The sequence below is a fragment of the Ambystoma mexicanum genome, chromosome 5p (genome assembly GCF_040938575.1).
Source record: "Ambystoma mexicanum isolate Mex_15411 chromosome 5p, UKY_AmexF1_1, whole genome shotgun sequence".
Taxonomy (NCBI): Eukaryota; Metazoa; Chordata; class Amphibia; order Caudata; family Ambystomatidae; genus Ambystoma; species Ambystoma mexicanum.
The window spans coordinates 618,016,936-618,031,927 of NC_090930.1; positions in this window are offsets into that span (position 1 = coordinate 618,016,936).

The following is a 14,992-nucleotide window of genomic DNA, read 5'->3' on the forward strand; positions in this document are numbered from 1 at the left end:
TGTAAAGCGGAAAGAGGTTTATCAGGGTCTATCTTTATCAATTACCGAAATCCTATAAGATAATTCTATGTGGTGGGTGTAAAGTTCTAATTTAGCTTACCTCAAGGAGGGACGTCTTTGTGCATGTATCGTATGTTCAAAATCATACGCACGGCAACTGAACAAAAATGGCCGTTCTGATGTTTATATAGCGTGATGACGTCAATGCGTGTCAACGTCGTGACGTCACAATGTTTACTTTTGACGCGATATTATGTGTGGTATAAGCAGAATAGTCTTCAATACTAAATTAGAATCTATATTTTGAACATATATGCTGGTCAGTAATGTGGGTTCCTTGTTTTTTAACATAAATCTAGAATAGAATTGAGAATTATCGTCGACTCGTGATTAGAGGAAAAATCCAGCCTGCTCACAGTCTATCTGTTGTTGAAACTGAATGTCTTTCTTTTATGGCAATTAATTACAAACGTGTAGCGTTAATGTGGATGTGTGTATACATTTCATTATTTCAAGACAAAAAAGGATAAAACAATGAAAATATAAGTCCTATCAAATATTGGTGGTGTTTAGGACATATACAATCTAATGGTCTAGATATATTTACCATAAGAGAGACTATTCCTTAAATGGTAAGGGAGCTATGCTTGTGTTAGTTATTTAAAAGCATCAATTCAAAAAAAATGTCTATGTTGGTACAGCTGGTCATCAAAAAAACATTTGACAAAAATATTTTTTTAGGATTGACACGTGAAAATACAAATGCATATGTATGAACTCATGCTAGACAGTTAAAGAGGTGATAGGAGCTTCTACTACATCAGGAACCAAAGATACACTAAATCACTGATTGTGGCAAAACTATGAATGTTGAAAGCTCAAAATTGTATGTACACAATCCACTGATCAGTGCCCAGAGGTTTGAATTAGAAATAATGAATCCAAAGTGTTCTGGGTAAAATTGATAAAAATCCATAAAATGACCAATACAGCTCTCACAAAGATGGAAATTGGATGTAAATGTAGACAATCAGATGTGAAAAATATGTGTCTAATCTTGTGAGGGTACATAATGGAACAAATGTACATTTGTGCAAAAGTATGTTTTGAGTAAAAATCCAGGTGGGAGTTCCCAAACCCTGTCATAAAATGACAGATCAGTTTAAGCTGCCAACCAAAATGAAGCACATGCCTGTAGCCACTCACAGATAGGGAGGTGTGTTCTGAAGTTCTGCCCATGCCATAACATTTATAACGAATAAATATAGGAAGAAATCTACACATAAGGACTACACATAAGGACTCAACTACTCGACTGGACTCTACACTACACAATGCTTCCAGAACACCCTGCTTCCAGAACCCTTCCAGATGTCCGTGTGGCACTTTATTCCTGAGCTTTTTCATTTTGTAGCTGACTCCAGAATTCTTTGAGAGATCCAGACTTCATTGCAGAATCCAGACTCTAGCATTGTAAAATCATTGCTAGCCTGACCCAATTGCAAAAATTCCAAACTGGAATGGATTTAATTTTAATTCAGCTTGGCTGGATACCACTAGGCTTGCCCACTGAAAACTTGTATCCGGCTATCTACCACGTCCAGTCACCAGAAGGGGCCTTTCCAAATCCAGTCTGAGGTGCAGTCCAAACTTGACCAGAACCACGCCGCTGACCCAAATCCCTCCAGAGGTGCCTGTTTGCCGGTGGACCTGCCCAATCCATGAACAGAACTGGCGGTCCAAACAATAAATTATTATGTGAGTATTAATAGGAAGAACAGTGACCCATAATATATTTGCATTGTATGATCCCTATTTTAAACCTATCCCATTTCTAATTCAGAACATTGTCTTGCTATTATTTTTGTGCTGATTTCTTTTCTCATCTGAAGAAGTAGAGTATCCACAGCAGGTGGGTTGCACTGGCGGGTTACACAGGTGGGTTAAACTGATCATGTGACTGTAAGATACTTCTGTGGCAATCTCTTTTTCATAGTCATAACCTATTATAATCAACCCATCTGTCTTTTCAAAGTGCATTTCTGTTTTCCATTCTCAGGCCTATTTTACAAAAACAACCTTTACTAAAACCTATATAACTCACTCAGTTTTCATGATAGAAACAAGATTTGAACTCCTACTTGTGCCTAACATCGATAGCTATCAGAGAACAAAACAGTGTGATTCGATAACAGCAAAAATTATAGCAAAAATCACAAAATGAAAAGTTTGCTGCGATTTTAAAATGTTAAAGGTTTTACACGTGGAAAATAGCTTTAAATTGTTTCTTACTTGGGCTTTGAGATTTCAAATGATTTCTTTGGACTAAATCATTGTTTGTGATTGTGTGCAACTGTTCCAAGCAGCTCGACATAGGAATCAATAACAATTTAAGTAATTTTGACCATATTTGGTGTTTTTGCTCCGTCAATTCTAAAGACAACTAACTGACTGCTGAAAAGTCAATTCCATTTTTCTCTTGTGTTGAGGGGGGTTGCAGGGGGAACCTCTAACCACATTGCCATCTATACCACACAGCACAAAAATATGATTTCCTGTGCTGCATTTGTTTTTGTGTTCATTCCTTTATTCATAGGGCCTCATTACGACCCTGGCGGAATGGGTTAACGGGTGCCGCTAATGGAGGCAGACCCGTTAAACCCATTCCGCCTCATTACGAGGTTCCCTCGCGGGACCCGTCCTTACCGGGTCCCGCGAGGGGACCAGGGAGCTAACAACGGGCCGGTTGTAATTGGTACGTTGTTAGCTCCCTGCACCCATTCCCATTGAGCCCTATGGGGGCTCAAATGGGAATGTGGAAGGTCAAGGCCCAGGTTCCCTGATGGAGGAATTACTGGGCCCTCCAAACTTGGAACGGCTCGGTAATTCCCCATTCAGGGAACCCGGACCGGGACCCGGTTTTGGTGGCTGGCATGCCCTTATTAAGGGCATGGCTACCGCCAAAGTTGTAATGAGGCCCATAGTGTATTAAAGATATTATTCTATGTTCAATCATCCCATTGGTGATTGCTGTTTACCTATTAAAACCTATTGTGGTTACATTTTAAATACATAAATAAATATGACCCTTGGCAAACTAGCCTGATTCCTGGTTCAGTGTGACCGGGGGGTCTCAGGAGAAGGGTGTGATATGAGTGGTATATTGTTCAGAATATTGAACTTATAGATACAAATGAATAAGGGTTTCAGTTGCGCACTAAATGCTGGGCAAGACTTGGGTGTTGCCAGATTGAAATCACTTACAGCAGCATTCTGAAACCTACTTCCGAACAATGTTCACATTGTTACGTCAAATGCCCGTAGCCATCCATAAACAGCCATAGGCGCTTGCCACTCCCAACACAACATGGTACACAGATTACAAAAATCCCTATATCATCTGCAATAAACGCTCCATCCCTAATAGCCTCTGAAGGTTGTCGCCTGCGCACCTACGCCACAACTCTTCACATGTTAATATCTCCGTACATGAGCCATGTCGCAAACGTTACTCAGTGAAACAATCCTTTCATGTCCCACTTTCTTACTACACTCCCTGAAGCGAAGCTCTGTTCACGTCCACAGCACTCCTACCGAAAATGGTGCCTTACCTCACCAATGCTCCTTTACAAACTGGACCATGTCCTCCACCGTGATTCTGCAAAGGTGGAAACCTTACAACACTTACATATTTACAAGTGTACTGTATTGCACAAGGTATGCTTATAATAACTTATGCAAATGACCTAAGGCAAAGTGAAAGTACTCTTTGTACATATGTCTGCAATCCATATACCAATATCACAGTATTCTCATACATAGCAGCATTGCGTAGCCGGTTTGTTAGCAACAGGCTACTCCTTCGCCACACCCACTGCAAAGCAACAGACCCATGCATGGAAACATGTCACCACTTACCTTTTTCTGTCAACACGCACATATCAATTCAGTAATGAAGCGAATCAAGGAAACTTTCTGTTACCTACTTCCAACCAGTGCCCCTCCAGTTATGTCCAATTACCCCAGCCATGCACACAAGCCCGTATGGGTTTATCAGGCACAATACAACATAGCACTCGGCTGCAAATATCATGATATTTTCTCCAATGCATTCCAAATCCCCAATGCAGTCTGTCATGTACTCACCAAAAAAAAGAAAGTCACCTCTACAAGTACCCATCGAAAAAGTGTATGTGAGTACCTGCATACAAATTCCTTCCATGTGCCAATGTCTAACTGCACTCCCTAAAACAAGGTTGTGTGGCCTCCGCCCATACACCTAATAGCCTACTCCTTCAACACACCCTCAAAAATGCAATATAGACAGGCATGCTACCATGTGGCCACATACCTTTCCTGACTACCGGTACATATGGGTACACTAATGAACTCACACAACGCTACATTCTCCAACCTACTTCCAACCAATGGTCAAACTGTTACATTCAATAGCCCTAGCCATGCACACAATCCAGTACAGCTTTTCAGGCACAACACACCATCATACATCAACTGCAAATACCCTCATATTACCTCCAATTCACTCCCCATCCCCAAAGCACTCTACCTGGACTCAATGCACTTTTTCTTTGTATGAGTGCAATTCACACACCATTATGACAGTCCTCCCATACATGCTTACATTGTGTTTAAAGTATTGTGGCAAACACCTACGCTACTATTTGTACATATGTGTGCATTCCACATACGAATATCACAGTACCTACATTGCAGCATTTTGTTGCAGTTTAATTGCAAACAGCCTACTCCTTCACCACACCCACTGCAAAGCAATAGAGCCATTCATAGAAACATGTGACCACTTACCTTTCCTGTCCACAGGTAGATATTGGTGCAGTGATGACCCCAATCAAGGCAACATTCTATAACCTACTTCCAACCAGTGGCCACCCTGTTATGTCCAAGGGCCCAAAGCAACATTATATAACCTACTTCCAATCAGTGGCCACCCTGTTATGAACAAGGGCCCCAGCCATGCACACAAGCCATTAGGGGTTTTGCAGGCACAACCCAACATAGTACTCCAACTGCAAATATCCTCATACTGTCTCCAGTGCACTCCCCATCCCCAATGGAGTCTGCCTGCACTCACCGAAAAACTATAGTCACCTGTGGAACTGCCCACCAATACAGTATATGTGTGTACCTCGGTACAAATTCCTTCCATGTGCCAATATATGACTGCCCTCCCTACACCAAGGCTGTGCCCAAGACCTAGGCCTCCACCTATGCACCCAATAGCCTACTCCTTCAACACACCCAGTAAAATGCTATAGAGGCATACATGGTAAAATGTGGCCACGTACCTTTCGTGACTACTGGTTCGTAAGGGTAAACTAACAAACTCACACAACGCTACATTCTCCAACATACTTCCAACCAGTGGCCAGCATGAAAACATGTGACCACTTACCTTTTCTGTCCACAAGTACATATTGGCACAGTAATGAACCACCCAAGCAAGGCAAATTTATTTTACCTACTTTGAACCAGTGCCCACCCTGTTATGTCCAATGGCCCCAGCCATGCATACAAGCCAGTATGGGTTTTGCAGGCACAATACAACATAGCACTCGGATGCAAATATCTGCATATTGTCTCCAATCCACTCCCCATCCCCAATGCAGTCTCCCTGCACTCACCAAAAAAAGGATAGTCACCTCTACAACTCCCCACCAATAAAGTATATGTGAGTACCTGCATACAAATTCCTTCCATGTGCCAATGTCTGACTGCCCTCCCTAAAGCAAGGCTGTGCCTAAGTTCTAGGCTCTTCGGTACATAAGCGGAGGCTGTAGGCCTCCGCCCATGCACCCAATTGCCTAGTCCTGCTACACACCCACTGGAAGGCAATCAAGGCATGCTTGGTAACATTTCCCACAGTGCTTTCCTGCCTACAAATACATGTAGCTACATTAACAGACCCAAATAAGGCAACAATCGCACACCTACTTCTAACCAATGCCCACACTTTTACGGCCAAGGGCCGTAGCCATGCACACAAGGTAGTAGGGCCTGTGCAGGCACACCACAACATAGTACAGTGACTGCAAATATTCTCATATTATCGCCAATGCACTCCCCATTCCCTATACAGTCTGCCTACACTGACCAACATATGATAGTCCCATGTGCACCTAACCACCAATGCAATTTATGTCAGTAGTTGTGGGAATGGTCCTAATCACAACAGTGTGCTGCCACACAATCCTTCCTTTCTCCATGTCGTTAGGGTCTCCCTTGCAGCAACGGTGTGCCCAGACTAGGCCGCATACCTAAACACTAAGTGCCTCACTGCTCACCCATGCATGGAGGCATTACATTGCGAGGCTGGTGCCCAAGCCCTATGCTTTTTCTACATGCCATGCCCATGTGGTAAAAAAGCTTTGCCTTACCCACAACCACTACATGACAAGTCAGACAAGCAGGCAAACATTTTGCCACAAACCCACTGGCGTAAAAGTCAACATAACCACCGGCTGCCGTGTGCTACAGAAGAAAACATTGCCAATGTCTTTGCCCTCTTTCACCCAGCCGATCCTGCAAACCATGTTTTCCAACACCTTTCAGCACGCCACTATCCTCCGATACACCATGGCGGTGTTTCACAAAAATGTTCACGCACAGCACGCGTCCCTTCAGCCAACCACCAGCCACATCCAATGTTCGCCGACATCACGGCATACCCCAGGCCAATGAGACTTCGGTCTGTGGAGTGGACAGGGAAATGGGTCCGCGGAGCAGACCCAGATATCACGTATTCTTTGGGAGGTGCATTTCAGTGTTTTGCAAAATAAGTACTTGTCCGATTTCCACCAATCACACAAACGCACACTTTTTGTCCCAAGCCCTCAATCCTGCTGCAAATTTGGTGAATATCCATCCAGCTGTTTGGGTTGTAGACATGCGCAAAGTTTTTCCCCATTAGGTCTATGGAAAAAAAATGTGGGACCCCCCATATAACTTTGCCCCCTCCCACACAAACCCTCACCCAACTTGGCAAACAAATTCAGATCTGGCCATATACTTATTTTGCAAAGTTTGGTGAGGATTCGTCCTGGGTGAGCGAAATTATAAACTGCCGAAAAAGTGATCTTCCTACGAGTTTAGCAACTTAACCATAACTACACGGCCGCTACCGTGGCCGCGTAATATATATATATATATATTTATATAATATATATATATTACACGGCCACGGTAGCGGCCATGTAGTTATAGTTAAGTTACTGTTTCCATAGGAAGAGCACTTTTTGGGCGGCTTATAACTCGGCTCCCCCTGGATGAATTCTCACCAAACGTAGCAAAACAAGTGTGTCGGCCACTCCGAATCCTTTTTGGAGATTATTGGGCCAGGGTGGGCAAAGAATTAGGGGGGGGTCCCAAAACGTCTTTTTTTCCCATTGACTGAATGTCAATGAACATCTCGAGCTCCTTTCCAAAAGGGAATTATGGAAGTGGTGGGAAATCACCACATTAGAAAAATAATATTTAATCATTAGGTAAGATTACCAATGTTATGTATAACAAGGAAATGTGCTAACAACATGTTAACTTTCATTCTCAAATGAATTTACTACCTGATTTTTCTCAAGATTGAACCTAATTTTGCACCAAATGTTATTTTTGTGATACAAATATTATTTCTTTGCTTTAACAGTGCTAGAGATGCACATCAGTTATATATATGATTTTTTTTTTGTTTTCTTTTAGGCATGTTTATATCTAATCAATGAATTTGAATTGAATTTTCTATTATAAATCCCTCCTGATGAGCCAATAGGTTTGGTGAAACACGTGTAGAGGACACTACTATTTAAGAATTTGTTTTTAGAGGATCATTTTTGGAATAAAAAAGTCTCATGATACAACAAACATGATTTTTGGAACATCATTTAACCTATAGTTAGCGTTAACTTCAGGTGCACTACAAGGTGACTTGAAAATTCTGTTCTTCATAAATTGTGACACACTCGGCAGTCTGAGTGTTACTAGTCGCCACCAAGCATCACCCAAATTACCTTTATCAAAATAAAAACACTGTCAACCAAAGACCAATTCGCTATCAATTGTATTTGAGACTGCAAATGTATAAACAATAGTTGATTCGTACAGTTGTGGCAGAATTGGAACATTTACTTTTGAATCCTAAAAACTTGCTACAAAACAACTCCGATCTGTACCGTTATGGAAGAACTGTATAAAACCAGAGAACTTCAGGCGGAACGATTATTCTCAGGCGCCAATATTCATCAGACACAAAACAACAGCAACATCAATTCCAAGTCTCTTAAAAAGCTGTTTGAACATTTCGAGCTCCTTTCCAAAAGGGAATTATCGAAGTGGTGGGAAATCACCACATTAGAAAAATAATATTTAATCAGTAGGTAAGATTACCAATGTTATGCATAACAAGGAAATGTGCTAACAATATGTTAACTTTCATTCTCAAATGAATTTACTGCCTGTTTTTCTCAAGATTGAACATCATTTTGTATCAAATGTTATTTTTGTGATACAATATAGTTCCTTTGCTTTCACAGTGCTAGAGATGCACATCATTTATATATATGATTTTTTTTGTTTTCTTTTAGGCATGTTTATATCTAATCAATGAATTTGAATTGAATTTTCTGTTATAAATCCCTCCTGATGAGCCAATAGATTTGGTGAAACATGTGCAGAGGGTACTACTATTTAAGAACAATTTTTAGAGGATCATTTTTGGAATAAAAAAGTCTCATGATACAACAAACATGATTTTTGGAACATCATTTAACCTATAGTTAGCGTTAACTTCAGGTGCGCTACAAGGTGACTTGAAAATTCTGTTCTTCATGAATTGTGACACACTCGGCAGTCTGAGTGTTACTAGTCACCACCAAGCAGCACCCAAATTACCTTTATCAAAATAAAAACACTGTCAACCAAAGACCAATTCGCTATCAATTATATTTGAGACTGCGAATGTATAAACAATAGTTGATTCGTACAGTTGCGGCAGAATTGGAACATTTACTTTTGAATCCTAAAAACCTGCTACAAAACAACTCCGATCTGTACCATTATGGAAGAACTGTATAAAACCAGAGAACTTCTGGCAGAACAATTATTCTCAGGCGCCAATATTCATCAGACACAAAACAACAGCAACATCAATTCCAAGTCTCTTAAAAAGCTGTTTGAACACCTCAAGCTCCTTTCCAAAGGGGAATTATCGAAGTGGTGGGAAATCACCACATTAGAAAAATAATATTTAATCAGTAGGTAAGATTACCAATGTTATGCATAACATGGAAATGTGCTAACAACATGTTAACTTTCATTCTCGAATGAATTTACTGCCTGTTTTTCTCAAGATTGAACCTAATTCTGCGCCAAATATTATTTTTGTGATACAAATATTATTCCTTTGCTTTCACAGTGCTAGAGATGCACATCCGTTATTTATATTATTTTTCTTGTTTTCTTTTAGGCATGTTTATATCTAATCAATGAATTTGAATTGGATTTTCTGTTATAAATCCCTCCTGATGAGCCAATAGGTTTGGTGAAACACGTGTAGAGGGCACTACTATTTAAGATTTTTTTTCTAGAGGATCATTTTTGGAATAAAAAAGCCTCATGATACAACAAACATGATTTTTGGAACATCATTTAAATAACCTATAGTTAGCGTTAACTTCAGGTGCGCTACAAGGTGACTTGAAAATTCTGTACCCAACAGGATGGACGAATGACAGAAATAAATGATTAACACAGATCATTGGAAACAAATGCACAGGTAGAATACGCCTATAGGTATCTAGATGTTGTTAAAAATCATCAGGAAGGCAACAAAGAAAACATTAATGGGAAAGATGAAGGAAACAGGATATAACAATGACACAAATGAATGAGTATCACAAATGTGCAGGAACAAATGCACAGTTAGAATATGCCTACATGTATCTAACTGTCGTTAAAAATGGGCAGGAAGGCAACGAGCATAACAGTGATCTGAATGAAGTACTTACTACCATAAGAAATGAAGGGTTTTTTTAATCCGAGAAGGATTTTTTTCCCCAGACCCAAGGATTACAAAAGCAAACACAGAAACTGAGCACAATGCACAATACACTGGTTTGTAAACTAAATATGAGGGTCCAAAAAAAAAAGTTAACTGTCTATTATGCAATGTAGTAAATTTTTCAAAAATGCAAACACTAACGCAACTTTTTCTTTCATCACAGAAATGAAAAAGTATGTGGATTCTGAACAAAGTAAAGAGTAAGTATATTGGCAGGCATTTTCTACACATGGGAATGTACTTGTCTAATCTATGGTACTAATATGCTGCAGTGTCTCTAGGCTGCCCTTCGATCTTCGGTGATTAACCCACCACCTACGCCTTACAACTAAGGTACAACAAGCACAACCATCGCTGCATATGGAAACCATGGCCTTTGTGAATTAGCTGCTTATAAATGTACTTTTCGGGCCATCGTCTGCAGCCATGAAGTTAAGACACTAGGGCATCAACACAACTCCCACATTCCACCACACCCATATTTACTTGTAACTCCACTGCTTATGACTTCAGTCTTGCGTGCATGGGCTTTAGACATGCACCCAAGAGTGCACGGTCTCCCCACAACCACCTCAGTGATGTGTGGGAGTGGGGGTTATTCTATAGGTGTGTTATCCTTCAGTACCTCTGCCCAGAGGCTTCCCTCCTAGCTGTATGTCTGTAGATCTTACATGGGATGGGTGTGCATTGTCTTCCAAGTCTAGTACTTACCACTTTGTTCTTGGTTGCATGGCCTTTGGCCATGCACCCAAGACTGCATGCACTCCCCAGAACTTGCCAATCAAAACGCAACACTACGGGTGTATGCATGGGTGGCACATGTGGCGGTGGTTGTGGCCAGGGCCTACAGTCTTGGAAGTGAGGCCTTCGGCCGACGGCCATGCATCCAAGACTCTAGGCCCTGGCCAAAACCACTGTAGCATGTGCCACCCATGGCAGCGTACTAATGAATATAATAATAGCCATTGGAAAAAATAATGCATTCACGGCATGTTGCCAATTTCAATGTTCCCTAACACCACACATGCCCTTACAAATGTAACAACTCCCCCGTGCACTGCACAGGCTGAAATACTGCCCTTATTGGACCCCTCATTTTCTGTGCATACAAGGAGGCCATAGAACATACGTCATTAAGTAGGTATAAGTGTACTGTCCGTACAAGATGTCCATAGAAGTTACATCATGACGACCGACCTCCAGAACAAATGCATTGGTCACCCATATCTTAAGACTGTAGCCCCTGGCCACAACCAACGTAGCATGTGTCACCCATGGCGGCATACTAATGAATATAATAATAGCCATTGGAAAAAATAATACATTCACGACATGTTGTCAATTTCAATGTTGCCTACCATATGTGTGTGCTTTCAGCAGTTACAAATTTCCTGTCCACTACATCGACTGAAGTGCTATCCTTATTACACCCCACATTTACTGTACATACAAGGTGTCCATAGAAATTACATCATGACGACCGAAGAACAAATGCATAGATCACCCATTTCTTACTGTCTGAACCTTTCCCAATGCTCTGTGACACAGCAAAATATTTGAATGAAAAAAGCATGTGTACGCTGGTTGTTGCTCCGCTTTCCACGTATCCAAGATTTTGGGTACACCCAAACCATCTGACGCAGAACACGTCTCGCAGCAGCCAATGAGCAGAGACGTCGTGTGTCCGCGCTCATGACACCAGCCCCTTAGCCAATTGGTATCTTGTTCGTCGACCAAACAGGGAAGTGTGACCGCGGAGCGAACATAGATATCACTAATTATTTCAGACATACTTTTTCATAATTATAAAGAAACATACTGCACGTATGGTAACCAAATTTACAAAAGCACTCTTTCTGGACCAAGCCCCTACACCTGCCACAGATTTCGTCAACATACGTCCATCGGTTTCACCTGTAGCCATGCACAAAGTTTTTCCCCCATTCAGTCAATTTTTGGAACATCATTTAACCTATAGTTAGCGTTAACTTCAGGTGCGCTACAAGGTGCTTTGAAAATTCTGTTCTTCATAAATTGCGACACACTCGGCAGTCTGAGTGTTACTAGTCACGACCAAGCAGCACCCAAATTACCTTTATCAAAATAAAAACACTGTCAACTAAAGACCAATTCACTATCAATTGTATTTGAGCCTGCAAATGTATAAACATCCTGTTGGGTAGTTAGATACCTGTGGGCGTATTCTAACTGTTTGCAGTCTTTCACATACTTTGTTGACAATCTTGAAGTACACATTATTTCGTAAATTTTGACTTCAAGAACATAAAATATGCATTTGTTAGGTTAGCTGGCAACCTCTGCTTTAGAGTAATGGTGCTATCATTACATTCAAACCATCCAGAATTCTTTTTAATGTATGCAGTGTAGTGACCTGCATTGGTTGTAGCACGTAGCTCCTGCATGATAGATTATTCCTACTGTTGTAAAGGTTTTCTTTCCAAGTGACACTTGACTGTGTGTGAATCCAGTCAGTTTGCAGTTGTTTTTGGTGCCATGTGCATTATAACGTAGAAGCCTAATTATTATGTAGGCACTATGTGACTGTATCAATAAGGTGGAGCGATTCTCTGAATTGCAAATACTACATAATCTGCCATGGTTTGCATTTTGCACAAGTTGCTGAAATGGAATGCTGTCACTATTTGGTATGGAAACATACACAAATCGCTCATTTGGGATTTCTTCCTGTATCACTTTGCTACAGAGAGTGCATGTATGTTTCCACATGTACGATATTTGGAAGATTTCATTTACAGGTATGCTTTTGTTTTCCAATACTAATAGGATGTACATTAGAAATTATTGTTGATCTTCTTGTGAGTTCATAGTGAATCTCACCATTCCAGCACAGTTGTCCTATTTTTGCCTTACTCCATGAACAAGGTACGTGTTGTCAGGATTGCTTGTTGAATTTCTATGCAGCATTAACATTTGCAAACACAATTGGTCTGTACTGTGCAGGTAAATATTGTTAACAATTGGTGGCAATTGAAATAGAATATTCATTGCTACATTTGCATAGCAACTTACCCCACTTTCATTTGTAAATTTGAATGGGCCAGCAAGTTCTGTATCTGAGTGCATTTTTTGGTTTTTCTGTTGCTTCTTTGCCGACGTGCCTGGTTTACATTCCCTAATAGGTTCTTCTATGTTTGCGGGAATTGATGAAACTTTAGCTTCTTTTCTTTTCTTTGCGGAATTTGCTGTTGCATTCTATTGCATTTCTGTTTCATTTACTTTTCTTTTACCACATCTCACTTTATCTGAAACAGGGTATTGTTTCAGATGAGGGGTGTACAGTGAACGCAATCTATTCTATTCTAGAATGCAAGGAATATCAGCTTTGACTTTACTTGAATCAAAGTTTATTGGCAATAGACTGTCAAGTGTACGTAAGCGTGATAATGCTACATAGCTCATGCCTTCCTTAAACACTGTGTTTCCTATATTATTAATGCTTTCTCTAGGGTAAGACCTTGGGATTTATGAATGGTAACTGCATATGCAAGAGTTAGAGAACATTTCTCTCTACATACATACATGTCTTTGAAGAGAAGGAATCGATCAATTGAGCGCCCTATCCTTTTCACTTCTGAAATTTTATCAAAGCGAATATTTACAAACTGAATGTTGCTATCACCTGGGTATGATTGAAAGCCAACAACTGTGCCCAGTGCTCCATTTACTACCCCTTGCTCTACGTCAAGGTTACGTTTAAGCATTACTCTACAATTTAATGATAATTTCAATATTTTTTCCAACCCAGCTGTGTTGGAGATTGAATTTTCTAAACTACTTAGACTTGTTGTGGCTTGTTCACACATGGGTACTGTCATACCATGTATGTCTAGTTTGTCTGTGGCGCTAATTTCTATTATTGATTGCATTTCCTTCTTTAACATTGTTTCATTGAATTTGAAACAGCTTGCAAGAGTTGGCATTAAGACCATACAATTGACATTTTTGTGCGCTATTTGCTCCATAACATCAGTTGCACATGCATTATCGCCATAAAGTGCATGTATATGCCGGTTTTTCAATACAGCTTGTGCTACTTGCGATAATACACCAACTCTAATACTTTTCAAGATGTTGGCATAAGTGCGATCTGCAGATTGCCACATGTTCTCAGTTAAATCGCTGTATTGGAAATGTTGCCAAAGGTTAACATTACCTACACTAACAACAGTTTTCCGGCAGAGTTTGTGGCCTAAGGTTTTAAAAATCGGTTCACCTTTCACTGGTGTCAATTGTAGAAGATCTCCGAAAACAATAATGTGTTTTTCTGCAAAGAGTTCTTTGTTATTACTTTTAAGTACTTCTTGCAATCTGAGGTTAATCAAAGCCAACATTAGGTTGGAGACCAGGTTCATTTCATCTATTAGTAGCATTTTCATTTGTTTCAATACTCTACGTAATTCCATTGCAGCTTCTGCAGAAAGTTTGTAGTAGTCTAATTTATTTTGATGCTCTACTGGAAGCAGTAGTAATCGGTGTAAAGTCACACCGCCAATGTTGTAGGCAGCTAAACCTGTGGGGGCTGTTACAACAGCTGACAGTTTGTTGTTTGTCAATTGTTGAAGGAACTTGCTGATGATTTTGATTAAGAATGTTTTCCCTGATCCAGCTTCACCACTGACGTACAGCAGTATAGGTTTGTAATTTTAGCAGGTACATTCTTTATTTTCGTGTTGCACACCATGTACAATTTGTTTTGTTACATCTTCAAATATGGTGCACTGATCGTTGTTAAGTTTTGCTTGTTGTACAGTTAAGTCTTCTGTATCTTCTTGATACTGATACATGGTGTTTTCTACTTCTGCCATAGCTACTTCAGCCTCGTTTGTTATTAGTGGTTGTCCTAATGGTTCTTGACTTCCT